Here is a 19,645-nt window from a genome sequence, read left to right on the forward strand (position 1 = left end):
GAAAAATTCTTTACCGCATGTAGTACATCATCGATGACAGGTGAATGTGAACATGTTGAGAGAGAGAGAGAGTCAACTATAGGGACACTTCAGCTCCGCCTTTAAGGGTGTGTCCTCGTTCGCGTACATTACTCCTAGTGCACTGGAAGATTGATTCTTACTACACCTTCTCACCAACCTCAAATTAGCAGCCCAAAATGGCGGCTACTCCCGACCTCCTGATATCACGTGGCCTTGTTAAGTCGCAAATGCCATCGAAGAATCGGTTCCCGGCCATGTCAGCTGCCAGCTACCCCCCTCCCCTGTCAGTGTTATGCTCGTGATACTCCGTTCCCAACGCCGGCGCCATATTTTCTCGGGAACAACGCGTTCAACTCTATCGCTATAGAACAACATCAAGGATTCGTTGTTAAGTTTGTAAACTCCTAAAGACAATTCCATCTCTGGCACTTCCGCCGTGGATACTCAACAGGGGTAATCATTGGAGGAATAAACGGCCGGCACCGAGAGAGCAAATATATGAACGGATAAGCCCGGATGCAGTCGTAAGCGCAGACGAATATTCGAAGATTTTGACAGTGATTTGCTCACAGCGCGGGCAGTGTTGCCCTGCCAGCCGGCAAGCGATGAAGCGCGCCCAAAGCGTTATACCTGTCAAACCATATGTGACAATACTTGAGTAACCTCACGTATACCAGCCGATTTGTGAAATAATTTTTTACCCCTCTTCAGTTTCTTTCCACCGAAGCAAAGAAGCGTTTGCGGCCACCAGTGATAGCTGAACGTTGTTTCATTTATTAAATAATGCTCGCTCGCCCTACACCTGGACCCACAGTCGCGCTGACGAATGTTGGCGGTTCATATAGACGCACCACAGCGCCAAGGAAGTATGGGATACGAAAAGGTAATCAGAATTAAAACTAGGTGAAAATTAGTCACGACTAGGTGGCGCCCCAAATACACGACCAGGCGCTATTGTATTAAGAATCTGCTTTGCTGAAGGAGCCTGATGCATTTCAGGTCTTACTTCATTGCTTACGCATCATCATTATGCTCACACCGGACAAAAGACTGCTTTATTTATCTCTAGACTACACAGACCAATGGCCGCACCACATATTTATGCAGTTAGGCCAGAATAGTCGTTCCTTTTTATTTATTTAATTTTTGTTCTGCATTTAAGCGGCCACATTCAATTACGGCATTTCCACCTTTCTTTTTTTTTTTTCCCCGCTCAGCTCTCGAAGGGTAAAACACCGCGTTTTATTTCCCACAGGTGGCACTTTCGGCCGTACAGAGGAAACTATAAGGCCCCAATTTCAAATTCAAAGACGAATGTGGTGGCATAAGACGGCGGCGTGAAACGCCGCAGAAAGAGCCCATTAAAACTATAGACTCCTCAGCGGAGCGAAAATCACTGCACATAAAAAAACAAAAAAACATTCTGCGGCACCGACCCGAAGGTGCTCTGTAATCAGTGAGCCAAGTGAGGTCGCCTCCATATCGGCGACTCTGCTCTTCCCCCCCCCCCCCCCCCCCCCCCCCAATCTCAGGCGCATTTCTGCCCTCTTCACATAATGAAGAAAGAAACAACGCAAAGCGTGGCCTACTTCACTGATATGCTGAAGTATATCTAGATCAATTGAGACGAAATACAATTTAGGAAGCCGCAGCCGAAAGTCAGATCAATCACGACGGTACCACTCATAGCTCGGAGTGGACGCTAACGTGAGGGGCGTCATCACTTCACGAAAAAATGCGTGCACACGGGTCGGGAGCTCACCCCACGCATTTCATTCACAGCGGCTTTCGATCCTACTATAATCGGTTCATTTATTTCGCAATACTTCATCCCTATATGAACGAGTCGCCCGAAGCTATGACCATTAAAGCCGAGAAAATTATGAAGGAAGAGGTTCTCGGAGGTCAGTGTGCCATTTACCGCTTGCCACCACTACAAGGAAGGGACGTTTTCAAGACGGCTGTCAATGGTTACACAAGATCATCCATCCCCGCTGCTTAGCCGCATACCCATTTTGAGTGCCTTGTAATTTTCACGCGGCGGGCTGGGCGTTACTTGGAAAACGTGGCGAGATGGAGAAGAAAATGACGGAGAGTAAGGAAAAGAAAATACATATAAGCGTGAACAGAGATATGCCGGAGCGAACACGCCTCAGTAAGTAATGAGCTCCTCTTATGGGTGTGCTAGTGACCAGCACAATGGCGACAGGGCGACGCTACCTCACTGGCGAAAGAGCACTTACACGGTTCTCGTGTTCCTTTGTTTTATGCAGAATATCGAGTTTCGAAGATGCGTATAGTTTCACATCGCCTGCCGTACATATGGGTTAACTGCATCACCGAAATTATATTCTCTCGGCTGTTAATTCTAAAAAAAAAAAAGAAGAAAAAAAAAACGCAGTTTAAAACTCCGTGTGATAAAAATAGCAAGCGAAAGAATCGCCAACAGAATGCGCCACCTACGAAGCTTACCAAAGGACGAGGAAGTGTCATGGAAGTGTTACCATTGGGCCTTGAACTGGAAACTTCACTCAAAATTTACTGCTCCAGAAAAACGTTTCATTCATTCATTAACATCAGTGGATGAAGTAAGTGCAATCTTTTACCTAATACCAGAATAACCATTTAGGCGCAATGGCGCAGGCCCGCGCATATAGTTGGCGTCGGCCACGTGACAACAACGCCACGTCCGGAACTGTGCCGTCGCTTGGGCAGCATGCAACTGCAACCACTCCTCCACTGTTCCGACCCCACATCTGTCACGCAGGCGCGACAACGATGCCAAGAACGCGCCCAAGCACCCATGAGGAACATTTCATTTACACAGTGACGTAACGCAATGATGAATGTACCCCCATAGCTGAGTTGCGACGCGGGAGGCACCCACCCGTGCGGTCTCTAAATAATTGCTTGTTTGGGCACTCGAAGTGGGCGCGCGCGCAATTAAATCAGTCTATACTAAGTCACGACGAAAAACATGTACTAGTTTAACTTCGTTAACTACAACAAGTCCGTACCAAGAAGTATGGAGCATTCTGCCTCTCTCTCCTTCTTTAAGTATCATCCGGAGAGTGTGCGCGAAATGCCCTCATATAGTATTTACCCGTCCAGTACAACTAAATACGCAGATCGGAATTCTTTGCCCTAATTCACGACATCTGGGGCAAATATAGTTGTTTCTCTCTCTCTCTCTCCCTCCCGGTGGCGACCAAGCGTTGCTCCCTCTATTTCAGATAGCAGGCAATCGCAAATGTCCGAATTAAAAGAGCAAGCCGCTGAGATCGCCGCGTCACGGCCGCGTCCGCAAGAAGGCAGCTCACCATTTCGCATTTGGGTTGGCCGAGAACTACACGGGATTCCGGAGGAAAGAAGTGGAAGCTATCTCCCTTTTTTGGCCGTGGTTACGCATTCCTCTCCAAGAGGCCCTGAGCTCGCGGATGGCTTTAAAACACGTCTCTTCCACATTCTCCCGCTCCCTCACAACGCCTTTCCTACTGCGCTCTCATGCGCGCGCACACACATAATATCGCGTGTATGTGCGCGTACAATGTGTACGCACAAACAGAACGGCCTATTTGCGGTGCCGGTCTTAATGGTACCAGTGACAGCGCATCGCCGTCGATTTCAAACCATGCGAGTGAAGAAAGACAAAAGTAGAAAAAAAAGAAAAATATGAGGAGAAGAGAGAGGGAGGGGGGGGGGGGGGTGTTGCCGAAAGAAGCGGTCGTTTCGTCGACTGCGTTATATTTAAAGAGCGCAGCTCCATACACTTGCCCGCTATGGTGGTCGGAACTGTCCCGCCCTGAGAGATTTACGATACAAGAGCGTAGACGGGGCTCTTCGCTCGGCCGCTCCATGAACAGCGAGGCGTTGTCGTCGGCCGTTCGCGGTTTGCGCAAGCGCCACTTCGCGCCACGCAAACAGGGTCAATGAATGCGGATGGAGAGTGAGAGGCCACGAAAAGAGGGAGAGAGGAAGACATAAAACGTTGCTCCATGTTCCGTGGTGCGCAGAAGGAAGTGGGCTGCTTTCGTTCAAGATTGAAATAAAAGTGCGAAGTGCCCAAGGAAGATGCTCCACTTTGCTTATCTGTCAAAGCGACGTCATCCTGGCGAGATTGTCGCCCCTCTTTAAACAGGGTTGCCGACCGAATCCATTGGTTGTTACTTTTAATTCCCGATGAACGACTTCACTCGATGACAAGGAACTTTCGGAGCTTGACACGAATGGCAACGCCCTGTCATTCGATACTGTTGGACGCCTATGAACAGCGCCTCTGGTACCGGCACCCTGAGTGCGAGCAGCCGCCTTATAATGGATGCTTCAGATTAATCGATAGAATTTTTTCTTTTAATAGCACAGCGAGGTGCGGTCAGTGGACGCGGGTTGCAGGGAAATGCTAAAACTTATATTATTGAATGCAAGTTCAATATTAATTAATTCGCTAATCATTTGCTTTAGCTTTTAAGGCAAAAAAAAATTACATAGCGAAAATGAAAGCCGTCAACATCAAAACGTTGGTCACTTTTTAAAGTTCTCTAATCGATAACGTGGTATAATATATTGAAAGTGAAAAACAAACAAGCAAACAAAACAAAACAAAGGGGATATTCCAAGTTCGCACACTAATTAAGTTGACTTTCCCACATCAAATTTCATGAAATGGCGTCATTGAACATGGCGTACGTCACCATGAAAACAATGCAAATATTTAGGTTAAAATACACAAGAGCCGAAATATTTTTATCCACTAAATATGCCAACATGTAACATGGCAGAGCCACCATTAACGAGCTTTCAAAAACGTGTTTTACACGTTCAATACATCGATACCGTGTGTACTTCAGTGTAGAGCGTGTGGGTCACTATGGTGATTCGATTTGTAAAACCTCTATACCGATCCCAACATTTTAAAAGTAATTTTGCAACAGGTTGTTCCACCTCAAAACCAAAAACTAAGAAGTTGTCGAGGTCATTACACCTATTCGCCTGTTATCCACACATAACGTCCAGTTTATCGCATCGTCTGCGCAGAGTACAGTGAAATCTCGTTAATTTGACCCTCGCTAAATCAGAAATCGGGATAATTTGAATAAGGAGCGTGGTCCCGGAAACACCCACGTAAGTCTATGACATCGGGCGCTCGTTAATTCAGAAGGGGCATCATGTCGAGGGTACGACCGGCGAAGCCAGCGACCATTCAAGCAGACCGAGTCGAATCTGAATTGCTTAGAACCTGCGCACTTAAGACATGCGCGCTATTTCAGGAGCGACGATGATCGGAGCAGCATATATAGTTATAGTTTCCCTACTTAGATTCACGCCATTCCGCCGCTAACATCAGGTACGCGTATCGGCCACGGTTTGCGCATCACCGGTCTTTCAGTTTTATTTTGGGATGGCGTCGTACCGTTCTGAAACCAGCGCATCTTTCTCCTTCTTACATCCACCTGCATCCTCCGCGCTTCAAGTATGTTGACCCGTCGAGTTTTGAGGATGCTTCACCGCATGTACTTCGTTGCCTATCCATGCAGTGAAACATCCTCAAAACGCGACGGGGCCATTCACACAGAGCCACCACTGCTCCTGCGTCGCATTGCGAGATGGGCTGCAGGTTCACTGCGGAATCTGTAGCAATTATCCGCCATTCTCAACAGTGTGCGCAAAGCATCCGCGAAGCATCGTCACTGACGCTCAATTTCCAAATTAAACGCATATACATCCATATTCCCAGCGCTCATTAGATAAAATTACAGCGACGGAAAGGGTTTTCGGCGGTTTTTAAGTGTCGTTCGATAACTCCAACTTACGGATAATTCTAAAATTTGTCATCGAAGGCTGAAGTAACGCTACTATACTGTATTTGTAAACGCGCCATAAAACCATTTTCAGCACAGCTGCGACCGTGAGGCTAACGGACTAGCGGAACACGGTCTGACCAGCCGAAGGATGAACCAAAGCGCGGACGCGCGGAGAAAGGATCTGCGACGTCTTCCCACGCTTTGCTCGACGAGGGAATCCTTCTACTGAAAGGCCGCCCTGTGAAGGCGACGAACAGTTGCAATGAGCAATATCTCTCCTTTGCAGTGATGTGTTTGACTCACTGCCGATCTTGAGGGATATTTGTGTGCCTTGTGCTTGAATGGTTAGCGTTCTCAGAGAGAGGCTTGACCTGATGAGTTTAAGGATGATGTGAAACGGGCCAGGAGGATCTGAATTCTGCTGAAAAGGTTAATCCAGACGCTCATAGCAATGAACTCGTACACTACATTTCGCTCTTCAAATCCTTCCTTCTTAAAAATAAGTTTAGGTTTTTGTGCCATAAAATCTGCCTGTTTTCGTTTTCCCAATTTCCATGCTTCTGTTTTTCCTCAACCTAAATACTCAACAAGCTATCAAATAGAGCCCGGGTTCGAGCTGGCCTGAGCGCACCGACATCATTTAATCCCTCAGAACAAGGGTGATTCATCGCGCCGTAAAGAACGCGACTTTTTTTCTTCTGTTTCACACCCCTAGTGCGTAATACAGATGACTTTTTCACGACAAACGAACTCAGCACACCGCCATATCCACCAACACGGTATGTTATAACAAAAACTCCGGCCTTAATTCCTTCACTGGCCGCGCAGAATGTTACCATGTAGACGGCGCGGACGTCGGAATATATAGAAAGCTCCAAGAGCGTCTTCGAGTTGTTTGGGAGTTCGCTTTTCTCAAATTACCCCACACCCGTAAGTATATACGCCAGTTTTCGGTATCTGTAGGTAAACGTCACGTCAGACTTAGTGCAGCGAGTGTTAATGTTAACGCTGCATGGCCCCACCATCGCTATGCTTTTTGATGTCTGGTGAGCTATAGCGCAGCAGTTAATAACGAAACTGTGGATGGGCAAAATTTTTCGACTCCTCGTTGGTTATTGCGTCAGCAGCTCGCTGTCGTGGTGGTAACCGACCAGATCCAGAGGCGTCCGCGTACACCCGTCCTTCTCCCGTGAGAAGAGTGCGGATCCACAGTACCTCGGCGAAACGTTCGTCACTCAAGGCAACAAAAACCAGCACGTCGTCGCGGGAAGCCCATTGTTTTCGGAGTCGAAGCCGCACAGCGCCGTCTCACCAATTTCGCGACACACGAGTCGTCGCTAACTTGGAGAAAGCGTCTACACCTCGTTACGTCTCGGTGTATTTACCACGAACACGAAATAAAGAGTATAAACACGACAAAATGAAAATGCGTAAAAATAACTTCAGTTAAAATAACTGAACCGACAAAATTAGAAGAAAAGGCATATTTTAAAGATGAGATGAAAACTTTGCAAAGAAAAGTTGCAGATTCGGCCTTCCGTTAGCAATGCCCTGCCTTTGAGAGCACGAAATTCCCCTTAGGAGTCGCGTGGGAAAGCTGATCACTACCCTGAGATCAAGCAAATGTGTAAGAAAGCAGATTGGAACGCGGAACGAAAGACTAAGGACACTTGGTATGCGTCGCTCCGTTGCGCCGACTTATTTGACCACAGAGCCTAAGAAACCATAGAAGCCGTAGCTCAGGGCTGAGGAATGAAAGCTGCGCAACCACTGCCTACCTTAACCACTGCTTTGAAGTATTAGCGATACGGACGCAACTATAAGCGAAGAACAAGGCATAAAACAATGCAAACACACGGCTCAAGCAGTGAAGCGCTACAATTCCAATTCAAGTGTCCTGTAATTACGAGCAGGTTTCCCACAAGGATTGCAAAGCGGGCGTGGAAGTAACGGTATGCCGCGGAGCGATATCAGACAGAGCAACTATACAAGCCCGCTTAACGCAGGAGCCAAGAAGAGGAAGAAAACGGGGCAAGCTGCGTGTCGCAATAGCCTTAATTTCTGCACTTACAGTACGCCTCGACCAGCCTCCAGCTGTAAGCACTGCAGACAACGAGGTGGTCGGGTAAAGACGCTGAGATAAAACACGCCGCTGTACAGGTAAGTGTATACGCATATACGACAGAATTCAGTGACGCAAAGAAACGTGTGCGCCAAATCGAGCTCGGGCGCAAAAAGTGTAAAGACTGCAGGGGACAAAAATGCGACACAATAAGGACGGGGGATATGTAGGAAAGCGCTATACATATAACTACAATGGGCTTGGCGAGAGCGCGCAAACAAAAGGCTTATTACGCGCGGCATACACAGGCGTCGGCTTCTCGGAGAACGATTTAGGGTGTTTCCCAGTGGACTTGCTTGAGAAAATACGAAAATACAGCCAGAGAGAGAGAGAGAGAGAAAAGAGGCTGCGTAGATAGGAGCCTTTTCGCTTTCGAGTTTGTGGAAATAAATGAGACTTGCACGGCACGCGTCTCGCCTCCGCTTTTTTTTTTTTTTTTTTTTTTCAGACGTGGGAAACTTTTATATGGCCCACTTGCGCAGATGGCGCTCTAAAGAGCTGGGCAGAGAGAGAGTGAATGCGAGATTGGGACAGGGCTGGCCGTAGATACATCCCCGATGCGCACACTGAATCCACCAAACGGAGAATTCCCAGACCGAATTTCGTCAAAACAAGCAAAACAGAAAAAAAAAAAAAAGAACGAAGGCGGCGAGATTTAATAGTCCTGCAAGGGATGCACCGTCTGGAAGCGATGTAGGTATACACAATGAGCGCTCGAAGGGGTATTTAGCGAGCCAAGTAAAAGCAGCCACGATTCGCGAGCAGGTTTATTTCAACAGCGCGCTGCGTAAAAGTTTAAAATAGCACTCGCCGATCTTGCATCCGATCGCTTTGTCATACTAAGCTACGGTATTCCTTATCGCTTGCTCAGAAAACGTGTATCCGCTTGTTATTCTGCGGGGAATTCGACTACAGGCTTTTGAGGCCATTCGCGCAATTACAGCATTCCTGCAGCACACGCCGGGTGCGCATAGCGCAAATGAGCATAGTGTAAGGCACAGCTTTTGTGTTTGCCACAGCAACCGCGTGTAGCGTTCGTGCCACGACGATGGAAAATTTTCGCCGGCCCGCGCACAGTGCATGCAGTAGATGAGGCGCTGTTGCTGGGTCGGGTTTCGGAAGGACGCTGAGCACATTCGCTGAATTCAAGCGCATTCTTTAAATTTGCGCCACCGCCAACGAAACACATGTGCCATCACCTGCGCGTAAATCATCCACGCACCGCTCAATGCGGCAAGGGAGGCACCCCGTGCATTCGTCGCAGTTCACGTGTATACCACACGTGCACCGACTAGGGTCGCACATGTGAACGTTGTGCAATTTGTTGCAAATTCGAGGATCTGCTTGCTGCGCCCCTACGGATAACATAAGCAGCTGCAGCAGGAATGCGCACCCGTAGCGGTTTCCTCTTGTGACGTCACCAGCGAAGCGCCATGGACTGCACCAAGTGCGCATCGCGCAATGCGTTCCACGCTCATGCGTTCAACGTCAAGCAAAGGCTTCGTGAACATTTTCCTGAGCTTCCGTGTCGCGCGGTGGTGGTTGTGGCCGAACTACCCTTTGATGAGTCCTTTTGCTTCGACGCACCCCTTTCATATACTTTCTGTCGTAAATGTGTTGGCGGTTGCTGTGACTTAGAGACAAAAAAAGGATCGGTGACCAGTTCCCGGCTGCTAGTCACTGAGAGAGAAAGAAGAAGAAAGAGGATTAATTTTGATCACCCAGAAACATATGCGGTACACTGGCGTCATACAAGACACGGGAAATTTCTGCCTGTATCAGAATGCGCGCAATCCGGTCTGGATATTAATCATCGAAGCTACCCTCAGCTTGAGAGGAAAACGTGATAGCCAGTTTGGACCTACTCAATGCCAATAGAGTGTTCAGTCACCACTGATATTTGGAAAGGTTTGAGTGCCAGCAGTGAGTATAAGCTCCGGCCTCTGCAAATGGCGGTCCCACTTCCAAACGTACGTGTCTGTGGGGCGACAGAAAAAAACAAAAGGCAGTCTTTAGTGCAGTTGGGTTTTCTCAGTACTAATGCCGAATTTTAAACGCAAGATGTCAACTTTCAGGCTAAGGGTGACGTTTATCCGGCTAAGATATGTGCTATTAGTTTTCCCACACTTCTGTCTTCCCATCAGCGCCCGCAATCACGATCCGAAACGGACGCTCATCCTACAGCCGACGCTCCGACGCAAAGCCGCGGCGCGGATTATCAACTATATGAAAAATAAGAAATTAGGAAACGGGGTCAAGCAACCTTCTTTACACACAAGGTCTATGCAAACAGGCCACGAAGCTCCGCTTACAACGCGCGCCGACTTTCTTATCGGAACCTGATTTCCTCCCCCTCTTGGCCAGCCTGCAACTCATAGTGCGACACTCCCCGCGTCCTGAAGATCATCCGCGACCACGGCATTCCCGACAACGAGAGCGGATGAGAACTCGGTCCGGGCAATAGAGGCGGCCACGCGTAACGGCATCCCAGTTTTAGCGCACCGTTGAAAGCGGCGTCGGCGACCAGCCGCCGACAAATGTCCGTCCGCGCCAATCGGTCCGGCCGGTAGACGCTCGGTCATGTTCTCCCCCCATTCTCCAGGAGCCCCGAACCTCCTTCTTCACTGCCTCGCTTCCTCTGATAGAGAGTCATCCCAGCGCATCCCGGTGGCGTCCGCGAGGGGGTCTCATGTTGTCCGGCCGAGTTTTTGGCGGTAATTACCGGTGACTCCCATAGCGCAATTACCGCAGCAAGCACAGCGGACGATGCCGAAGCCGCGCGCGATGGCCTGTGAGCGTACGTGCGCAAGCACGGCGCATACACCGCCCCCTCCTCTATTTCTGAAGAAGGGAGCGCCGCGATCAATGATGCGTCGGCGGCTGTGGAGGCGATCATATGCACATACACACGCACAAAAAAGCGAGCGCACACGCACAACTTTCGGTAGAACAGGGTCACCCACTTGCACACGTAACTACGGACGGTACGAGACAGCATGTCTAGACGGGAGCGCATGGGCGCTATAATGAATGCAGTCGGGACTCTCTGGCATAGGGAGAGAGAGAGAGCATTTGTGCTATGATGTGCCCGTTACGGGCACGCGCCGAAGACTGCTGCGAGTAGGTGGTCCCGGCAGGTCGTGGAAGCGCTTACCAAATGATACAGGTCAGTTAGTTCGGGCAGCCCGTGAACGTCTCGCCGGGCATTGCTGAGACACCTATTAGCGTCGCCGCCTTCTTCAAATCGTGTACCTTGTGCCTCGTATCTTGCACACAAAGATGGCGCGTCCTGCTCCAACATACACGCGCGCGTCTCGGAACAGACTGGTAAACAATACTAGATCTCCAAACTCTGTACGCTAACTTTTACTTTCCCTGCATATCGGGTAACTTAGCACAATGTTACATCATCCGTACACCGCACTACATTTAGCGCTACCGCCAACCGCTGACAGTTGGTGCCTGACGGTACCGATGCATATGCCAGCACTATGCTAAAACACATACTCTCTAGTTCACCTATTCCGAAACTTCACCTTTCCCATAGTAGTACTAATCGGAGCTCCCTACTTCGGGAAATTCCTCTGCGCCCCATAGGCGATGCCCCATCCGCCCCCCTGGCAACCAAGACAACACCGCCTGCACGCTAAGCAATCCAATACTATCCACAGTGGTCAGTACAGACATTCCCAGGGGGACAAGCAAGGCGCGCATTGCTCGTGCAATCCGACGAAATGAAGAGGAGGACGCAAGAAAAGCCCCGACAGAAGGAACTAGCCCACAAATGACAAAAGCAAATAGCAAACGCCAACACCGCCACCAAACGAGCGCGTTAGGTGTTGCGCAAGAGGGGCGCAATCGAATCAAACCAGTAATTGGGCTGCGCAATACAGAAACGAGTAGGAAAGAAGGAGCGGGGGCAACACTTTACAAGAGGCAGGAGTTTCTCCAGTCGCCGGAGGCAAATTAAGCTAGGCCTCATACGTCTTTTTTTTTTTTTTTTCTTTCTGCAAACTGGGTGGACGCCTCTGGCAGTCAATGTTTCCAGACCACTTAGACATAGCGTGCCACCCTTGTGACTAAAAATATAAAGCGACAAAGAGAGAGAGTAACGTCAGGGTAAAATGGTCAATTACGTTAAGGCACGTCGGCGGTTTGCTCGAGAAGCACCTTGAACAGACGTACAAACGTCGTCTCGACGGGGACCATGTGCGGCTGTAGTGAATACAAGGCGAAATGATAAAACAGCCTCGAGCAGCGGAAACGCCCGGTGGTTGAGCTTCTGAGCTCAAAATACAGGGTTTCGACGGCGCAACTGGAACACCTGGTTTTATGGCATTTAGGGTGAACGCGCGATTACTATGCCAGAGGAGCGCGTCCGTAGTAACACCGAGAGCCGCAAGCCATGCCCCGCAACCACATAATCGTTACAAACAGAATGTAAGCGCGCTTAATCGGAAAACATTACGCGCGCCTACAAGAACGCCAGAAGCAAGCCGTGCGCGTTCTATATTGTGCAAGCTGTGTTTCTCGCTGTTCCCTTAGGAGACCAACATCGATGCTCTAACTCTGGAAGTGGCTGTTCGGTTGGACAAAAGCCACCTTCGTCACTAGTAAAACACATAACATGCGTGGAGTTGGCCGTTGCAACCGAGTTGCAAATAGCAGCGCTTGCGGCGCTGGAATCAACAGCCCGAGTAGGAAAAAAAAGAAAAAATTAGCAGTAGTTAAATGCAGGTAAACCAAGTTTCACGAGCGATAACTCGGTTTTACTTGATTTTGCTAATACCATATCTCAGATGACGTCAAAGCAAGCCTATGACGCGGTCACTGACGTTATTAAGAATCGATCACCTTTCAAGGTTAAGGTTTCTTTCTTTTTTTTTTTTTTAATGTTCACTTGCTTATGTATGACCATATATTCACACCGTTGTCTCCCCCCCCCCCCCCCCCCATGTAATGTATCTATGGGACATTTAAGGAATCAATTAATGATGATGAAATAATGAATGCGCGCCTACCAGAGTTACGTACGTATGACACCGGGCACCGCTTAGTGAACAAACTCTTTGACCCCTGTAGCATCTCTCGCAAATGATTCAAACTCCCCTTCCCGCATTTTTTAAGCGCTGATACACTCTGTATACATGCTCCACTAATCCACATCAGCGGCAGCAAAATGTGTCGCCGGTAAGACAGGCGACAACCTTTATACTCCGGTTACCCATACGCCTGAGGGGCACAGACAGCGGAAAGCTAGTGCCACCTTCCCGTCCCCCATTTTATCCTCGGGGGCTTCCGGTGTTGAACAGGCCGTTGCAGGCAACAAGTATCATGCATTCCGTCCACATTGCGCTTGATATGGTTTAATATTTCAAGAACGGGTCCCCAAGACCTGTTTGCCAGCAAGGCGTGCATATCAACATTTTAAGCGAACGAAAAAAAAAAAAAGAAAAACGGAGCAGACCATGACGAGTGTTTGGACAACGTATTGCAGGCTGTTCTACATCGCAGCTGTTCCACATATGGTGGCGACACACATGTGGCGGCCGCTTCTCAGTCGAGATATTGTTCGCCGCTGCAGTCAGGAACCAAAAACAAATAATGCGGGCCGCAGCTCTAACAGAGAGACAAAACTGTTGCATGCCACATATCGATGAAGGCTACGCCACAAAGGCTGCCGTAATTAATAACTTCACTTCGGACACTGATACTGACCGATGCAGCAGGTTTAGCGAAGTATATGTAACACAGACAAAGAGCGCTGCAAAGGTACGCGTTTATAAAACACGCCTACGGGAGGTGTGACTCGTTTCATGATCACACGACATTCGGTAAGGCGGCAGGCCATACGCGTGTACAGTGTGTGAAAAAGTGCCCTGTGCACCGCACGCGTGGTTAAAAAACTGTGTCCAGGCAATAGGTGCAATCACAAGCGATCGTATATCGACTGCAATCGATAAGGTACCAATAATGGCACAATTGCTCCAAACGCTATACCATATACAACAGTAACGATTACGCGATAATGCCATGTTACATAATCTTTGTGTGAAGGGTCTTGCATGGCGCTCTTGGTAGACAAAAAGAAAACACTTCTTACCAGACTTTCCGACATTCGAAGGAGGACAGGAAGCATGAAAGGATAATTTTTTATTTATTTATTTATTTATTTATTTATTTATTTATTTATTTATTTATTTATTTATTTATTTATTTATTTATTTATTTATTTATTTATTTATTTATTTATTTATTTATTTATTTATTTATTTATTTATATTTTGCAGCGAGAGCTATTATTGGCCACAGTCTCGCCATTTCGTCGTGTTTGTCCGAAGAGCGAAGAAGAAGGAAAGAAGAAAAAGAAGAAGTAAAAGACGAAGAGAAAGAAGAATGAACAAAAGAAGCAGAAGGAAAGAAGAAGGAGAAGAAGAAGATGGAGAGAAGAAGAAGACAGATAATTCGGTAGTTAGCAGAGGCGAACGACAACAGCGAGTTATTAGGAAGGACAGAAAGTTCGTTCGAACGTTGTGACGGCGGTGTGCCCCGGAGTTCGACGTAGAGACGATGTCATACTACTAAAAGTCTTCTACGCCTGAATGAGAATGGTCAACGACGAGAGAAGTGATCCCCCTATGGCATAAACAAAGCTGAAACCATAGAGTAAACTACTATGTGCAAAAGCTGTGTCTACTTTCAAGCCAAACCTAAGCGGCGTAACCATGCAGATTGCTCTCGTGGAACTTCAGGTTTAACTACAAGCTAAACCACGGCTAATTTCTTTACGCGGAGACGCAGCACACTACTGTGCCCATGTGCGTGCTGCGAGAGTGTATGCGACTGAGAGAAAGAGATAGGAGGTAAACAAAAAGTTCACAAATGAATGTCATCCGAATGCTGTCATAAAGCTTATGAAGTGGAATAAGCAACGGATATAACACGCACTCTGAAAATATCGAAATAAGCTGGGAAAAAAAAGGTAGAAATAAAGTATATGAATCGAAATACCCCCTCTCCTGCTCTCGCCATTCCCGGCCCCTTCGTAGGGGTGAGCGAACTTTGACTCGCCTTCAACGAAATCGCCGCTCCGCTGCACTCACGTAACGGACCACACAACGCAAAAACCCCGTTACGCGAGAGTTGAGTCTCCTTCGACGCGATCTCGATTCAGGTTATCGAAGGTCGCGCGCCCAGGGGGAGATCAAGCGAAGGCAGGGAGACGCGAGGGCGACCAGCAGACAGCGAGCGAGGCTACAGGACGCGAAGAAAGCGGAGGCAGCGATGAGGGGGTGGGGGGATCTACCCAACAGACAGCAGCAGTTTGTGGAAGGGGGAAGAATATCGAATACGCCCCAACGAGTCGGAACTCGAAGCCCGCCACTATATACTGCGCTGTGTACAGTACGGGCCAACGCGCCGACGCCGGGAGCCGAGTCCAGTGATGCGAAGCGGCATCATCCCTGGCCTTTCCCACGGGGCCAACGCGAGGGGTGGGATATCATGCAGCGGCCCGCGCGAGCTCTGGGTGAACAGCTCCGATAAGGGGTCTTCAAGAGTCGGCGCTGCGCGTACGCGATTCTGGTCCAAGCTGAGCGATTATTTCGAGGAGAGCGCGGGCGTAATGACGGTCCCGGGCTTCTGTCGCACCTTTTTGCCAGAATATCACTATACGAGTATGCACACTGCCCCAGTTGTTAGACGTGGCAAGGATAGACCGTTTACGTGCATCTTGTGGAGAGCGATGCATCAAAAGCGGTGAACCGGAGCTATACGCGCTCTTAGAACTAGAACTTTGATGTCAAGAAGACCTGAAGTTTGAGTGAAGGCTGGGTATTCACAGCGCACCTTTTGGCCTAAAGCGACTGAAATGTGCGGTTGCGACAGACAGGACGCAAGGTCACACGTTTAACGGGAGTCACAATGGATATTCTCGACCGAAAAATATTTGAAAAGGTCGAGTGGCAGGTCTTAAAAAAAAAAAAAGTTTATTCTGTGTGCACCATGTTGTGTACCATACGTAGTGCACCATGCGACTCGATCAGGCTGCAGCTCAAGATTAAGAGGACAAATCGAGCCAATTTTGTTTCACGGTCAAAGTCGATTCTGTGTCTCCTTCGGGTCGGCGGAAAAAAAAAAAAAAGCGTTTGTTGAAAAAAATCGAATGCATAAAATTTCCCGCCACTCGATTCAAATTTGCGAAAAGGAATTCAGCGATCGCCGTTTTCATTTGAAAGGCTTCTGTGCAAGCTAGCCTCCGAAATCCACAAGTCGGCGCATCGCAGTGTACTTGAGAAATCTGCCGGTGATGGCGACCCGTGTACTTCAATTGTTCGCTATTTCAATAGCTCACAAAATTCCCGTTTTTGAGTGAAGTACCGCAATTGTCGTTTGAATGCGGCAATGTATAGATAGAGAACAACTTCAGTTCTTCTTCGATACTGATTTAAATCAGCCGTCCCTTCACTAAAATGCTCAGCCCCGCCGGGGTGGTGCAGTGGTAGGGCGCTCGACCACTGTGCCTAAAGATGCGAGATCGCATCACGGCCTCGGCAGCCGCTTTTCTATGGATGTAAAAAGCTATAGCGCCTGTGCGCTGTGCGATTTCGGTGCGCGTTAAAGAACTCCAGGTGGTCGAAATATCCGGAGCCTTCCACTACGGCATCCTTAGTCGCTTTGGGACGTTAAACCCCACAAACAAAAACAAATAAATAAACAAGCAAACAAACAAAAATGCTCAGAGTGTACATATAAGATATCAGAAGGCGCTATGCGGGCAAATATAAGTGCGGTTCTCTCAAATTTCTGAACAAAATGGCCGCCAACCGAGCAGGCTCTCAGGCTTTCTGCCCAGCACCGCTAATAACGCTATTCGCGAACGGTGGCCACATAATCATGATGACACCAAATGTTATATTTCGTGGTGGCGCAGCCAATTTTACAGGTGCTGCGCTGATTTTTCCCTAGCTTCCGCGCCATTACGGCTATTAGAGACATTTTCGTAGCGTGTGACATGATACCCTTACCCCTATCGAAGCGCCCTGGACACTACTGCTCACGCGAGTGATTAAGTGGAGGTGACGAAGGAACCGAGCCGCGAGTTTAAGCGTGACGCCGCAGTAGGTATATAGTCGACACTGCCTTGACTGGAGTGGAAATTCGGATTGATGCCCGATCACGCATTTGAGCAGCCAAGAAACCTAGCTGTTCCGATCATCAGAGACCAAACCTCGGACAGTCGGCAAGTCGAACCAATTAATTTGAAAGGTATCTTCGCAAACCCCGTTCCTGCGTGTTTAGTTTGCACAATGCACGCTCGTTTAAGTGATTCAAGACCCAACAAATGCGCTCCATCAGGGTTGGCACGGTAGCATCGTATGAATTGTGCATCGGAATATATGGTACTGGATTTTAGCGAATGCCTGGTAGAAAAGGCGAGGAGCCCTTATGGCCCGTTATGAGGCCAAAAAAAGCAAATAAGCCAGTCAGTCCAGCTTTTTCCGAGAAGTTCTCAACAATACGTCAAGCCCCTGGGCTGCTGCTAGCAATACAACTTCTCTGTGCATCTAATCAGAATCATGGAAATTCGTTCATGACTGTATTTTGTAAATAATGTACAAAACTCCCCCAGTCCTTTCTTGCTGTCGCTCCCCTCTGTACTTCCCCTCGCTATCCTCTCCCTATCCTCTTTTCTTTCCCGCGGGCCGCAGCTCGGGTGGTTCCGATTTGAGATATCAGTTATCGCGGCAGGCAACACTGTTTTCCTTCTTTTTGATTACTTAATAATAAACCATCACCACCACCACCACCAATGACATCGCGAATCACGACTTTTCGGACGAGCTGTGCGATTATCGAATTTTCGGCGTGCTGTGTTTGTCGGCAAAACGCAGCACTTTTGTATCAATGGCCCTGAAATTAAACTGTACTAGGAAAACCTGTTGTGTCTCTAGTCCACCGAATCTTGTGGGCTAAGAAAAGCTAAAGGACCTATACCAAACACCGCACTTATTATTTTATCATAGCTCCTGCTAGACGAGGAACGGCTTTTCCGCAGGGCTTGGCGAAGTTTTCCGGGAAAGAATACTTGCGTAGACCTTCGCGCAACTTCTCCCCGAGGGAGTACATGCAGAAACGCATGGAGTTAGTTCAAGTGGTGAGGCGTGCAAATTTGTAGAAATATGCAGCCGGAAAGGAAGCTCAGATGGTGAGATACGACCATTTGAAGCGGGGAAAAAAAAAAAAAAAAAAAAAAAAAACAACTCAGACGTGCAACAAAATTCCTGATCCCTTTCGGCTTCTTGTTTTGCACACGATGGCGGCATTAAGCTGAAACTCGGGGCCTGCGACAGCTGTAGATCGAGTCATGTGAAAGTGGGAGGTTGTGTTGGTTGTGTCCTTTAGCTTTCGAGAGAGGGTAAGCCCGCTCTCGCAAGGCCCGGTGACTCTGTCTAGCACGAGCGTTGGCTTCTCTGGTGGTTTCGGGTATCCGCTTGGACGTCGGAAACGGGCCGTTAAAATGCCGACGACTCTGAGAACCCGAGTTTCTCGCACACGATTGGCAGACGCGCGCACAAGAAATAATAACAACCACAGTGCGCACATGAAACGACTCGCGCAGTACATGCTGCGTGTAGTAAAACACGGTACGGTAATGTACAATAGACAAAACGATACGAAACTATCGCAAGCGCTCCTTATCGCCTTTGTATCACTCAAATTTTACGAATACAAAAGCAACAACAACGCAACAATGAGTACAGACAACCACGGGAGTACCAAGATGGCGCTACACGAGTGTAACACAACCTCCTCGCCGCGCTTTACCCCCTTCAGAAACGCCAGTAACTTCAGATTCTAGATAGTAGTTGCCGCGGCCGGCAACAATCTTTTCCTTCCTTTCTGATCATTCAGTAAGCACCTACCGCCACCATGGTCGTCATGCCCAATCCAGAGACATATATGCAAGCAAAAAGAGCAAAACAGTAAAAATATACGAATGGCAGCGGCCCGAGCGAGCACAACTGGCCTTCCAAATCCCGGGCTTTGCCCCACAACCTTAACTATACAGGGCCCCCCTTAGACAGGGAAAAACACACAGACACGAGAACGCCACCTCTCCTTTCGCCCCGTTGGTCTTACGCATCGACACCGCACCTGGTCACTTCAACGCCACGGTTGTCAATGCTAATTTGGCGGTGTCGTTTCGACGCATCCTTCCCCACGCGCCATACACTGAGACAAGTGGCCGTCGCCTTGGCCCGTCGGTTCTCCCCAAAATCTTTAACGTCAGTGTATTTTGTAAATAATGTACACAGTTCCCACTGTCCTTTCTTCCTATCGCTCCCCTCTGTACTTCCCCTCGCTATCCTCTCCCTATCCCATTTCTTTCCCGCCGGCCGCTGCTCAGGTGCTTCAGATTTTTTTTAGATTGCAGTTACCGCGGCCGGCAACACTCTTTTCCTTCTTTTTGATTATTTAATTATAAACCACTGCCACCACCAGTTGCCGTCCCCTCTGCGAACGCGTTATTGTTGCTGAAACGACACGAAACGGGCCTCTCCCAAGCAGGTGCATCTCTAGAACCTGTTGTCTGTCCCTCCAACGGCTTTTATCAGTGCGGTTCACCTTGCACCACGCGAATACCTCAGTGGCGACAAGCGCCTTTGTACTACAAATGCATATGTAGCTATAACACGTA

The 19,645-nt window shown here is 48.5% G+C and overlaps 1 protein-coding gene across 2 annotated transcripts in view; it reads right to left on the reverse strand.

Moving 5' to 3' along the window:
- The window catches only part of LOC146208651 (uncharacterized), a 295,550-nt gene that overhangs the window by 93,164 nt on the left and 182,741 nt on the right, over positions 1 to 19,645 (reverse strand). The window lies entirely within an intron of this gene.

Source organism: Amblyomma maculatum, chromosome 1 (assembly GCF_055883805.1).
Source record: "Amblyomma maculatum isolate TAMU_Amacu chromosome 1, ASM5588380v1, whole genome shotgun sequence".
NCBI classification, from domain to species: Eukaryota; Metazoa; Arthropoda; class Arachnida; order Ixodida; family Ixodidae; genus Amblyomma; species Amblyomma maculatum.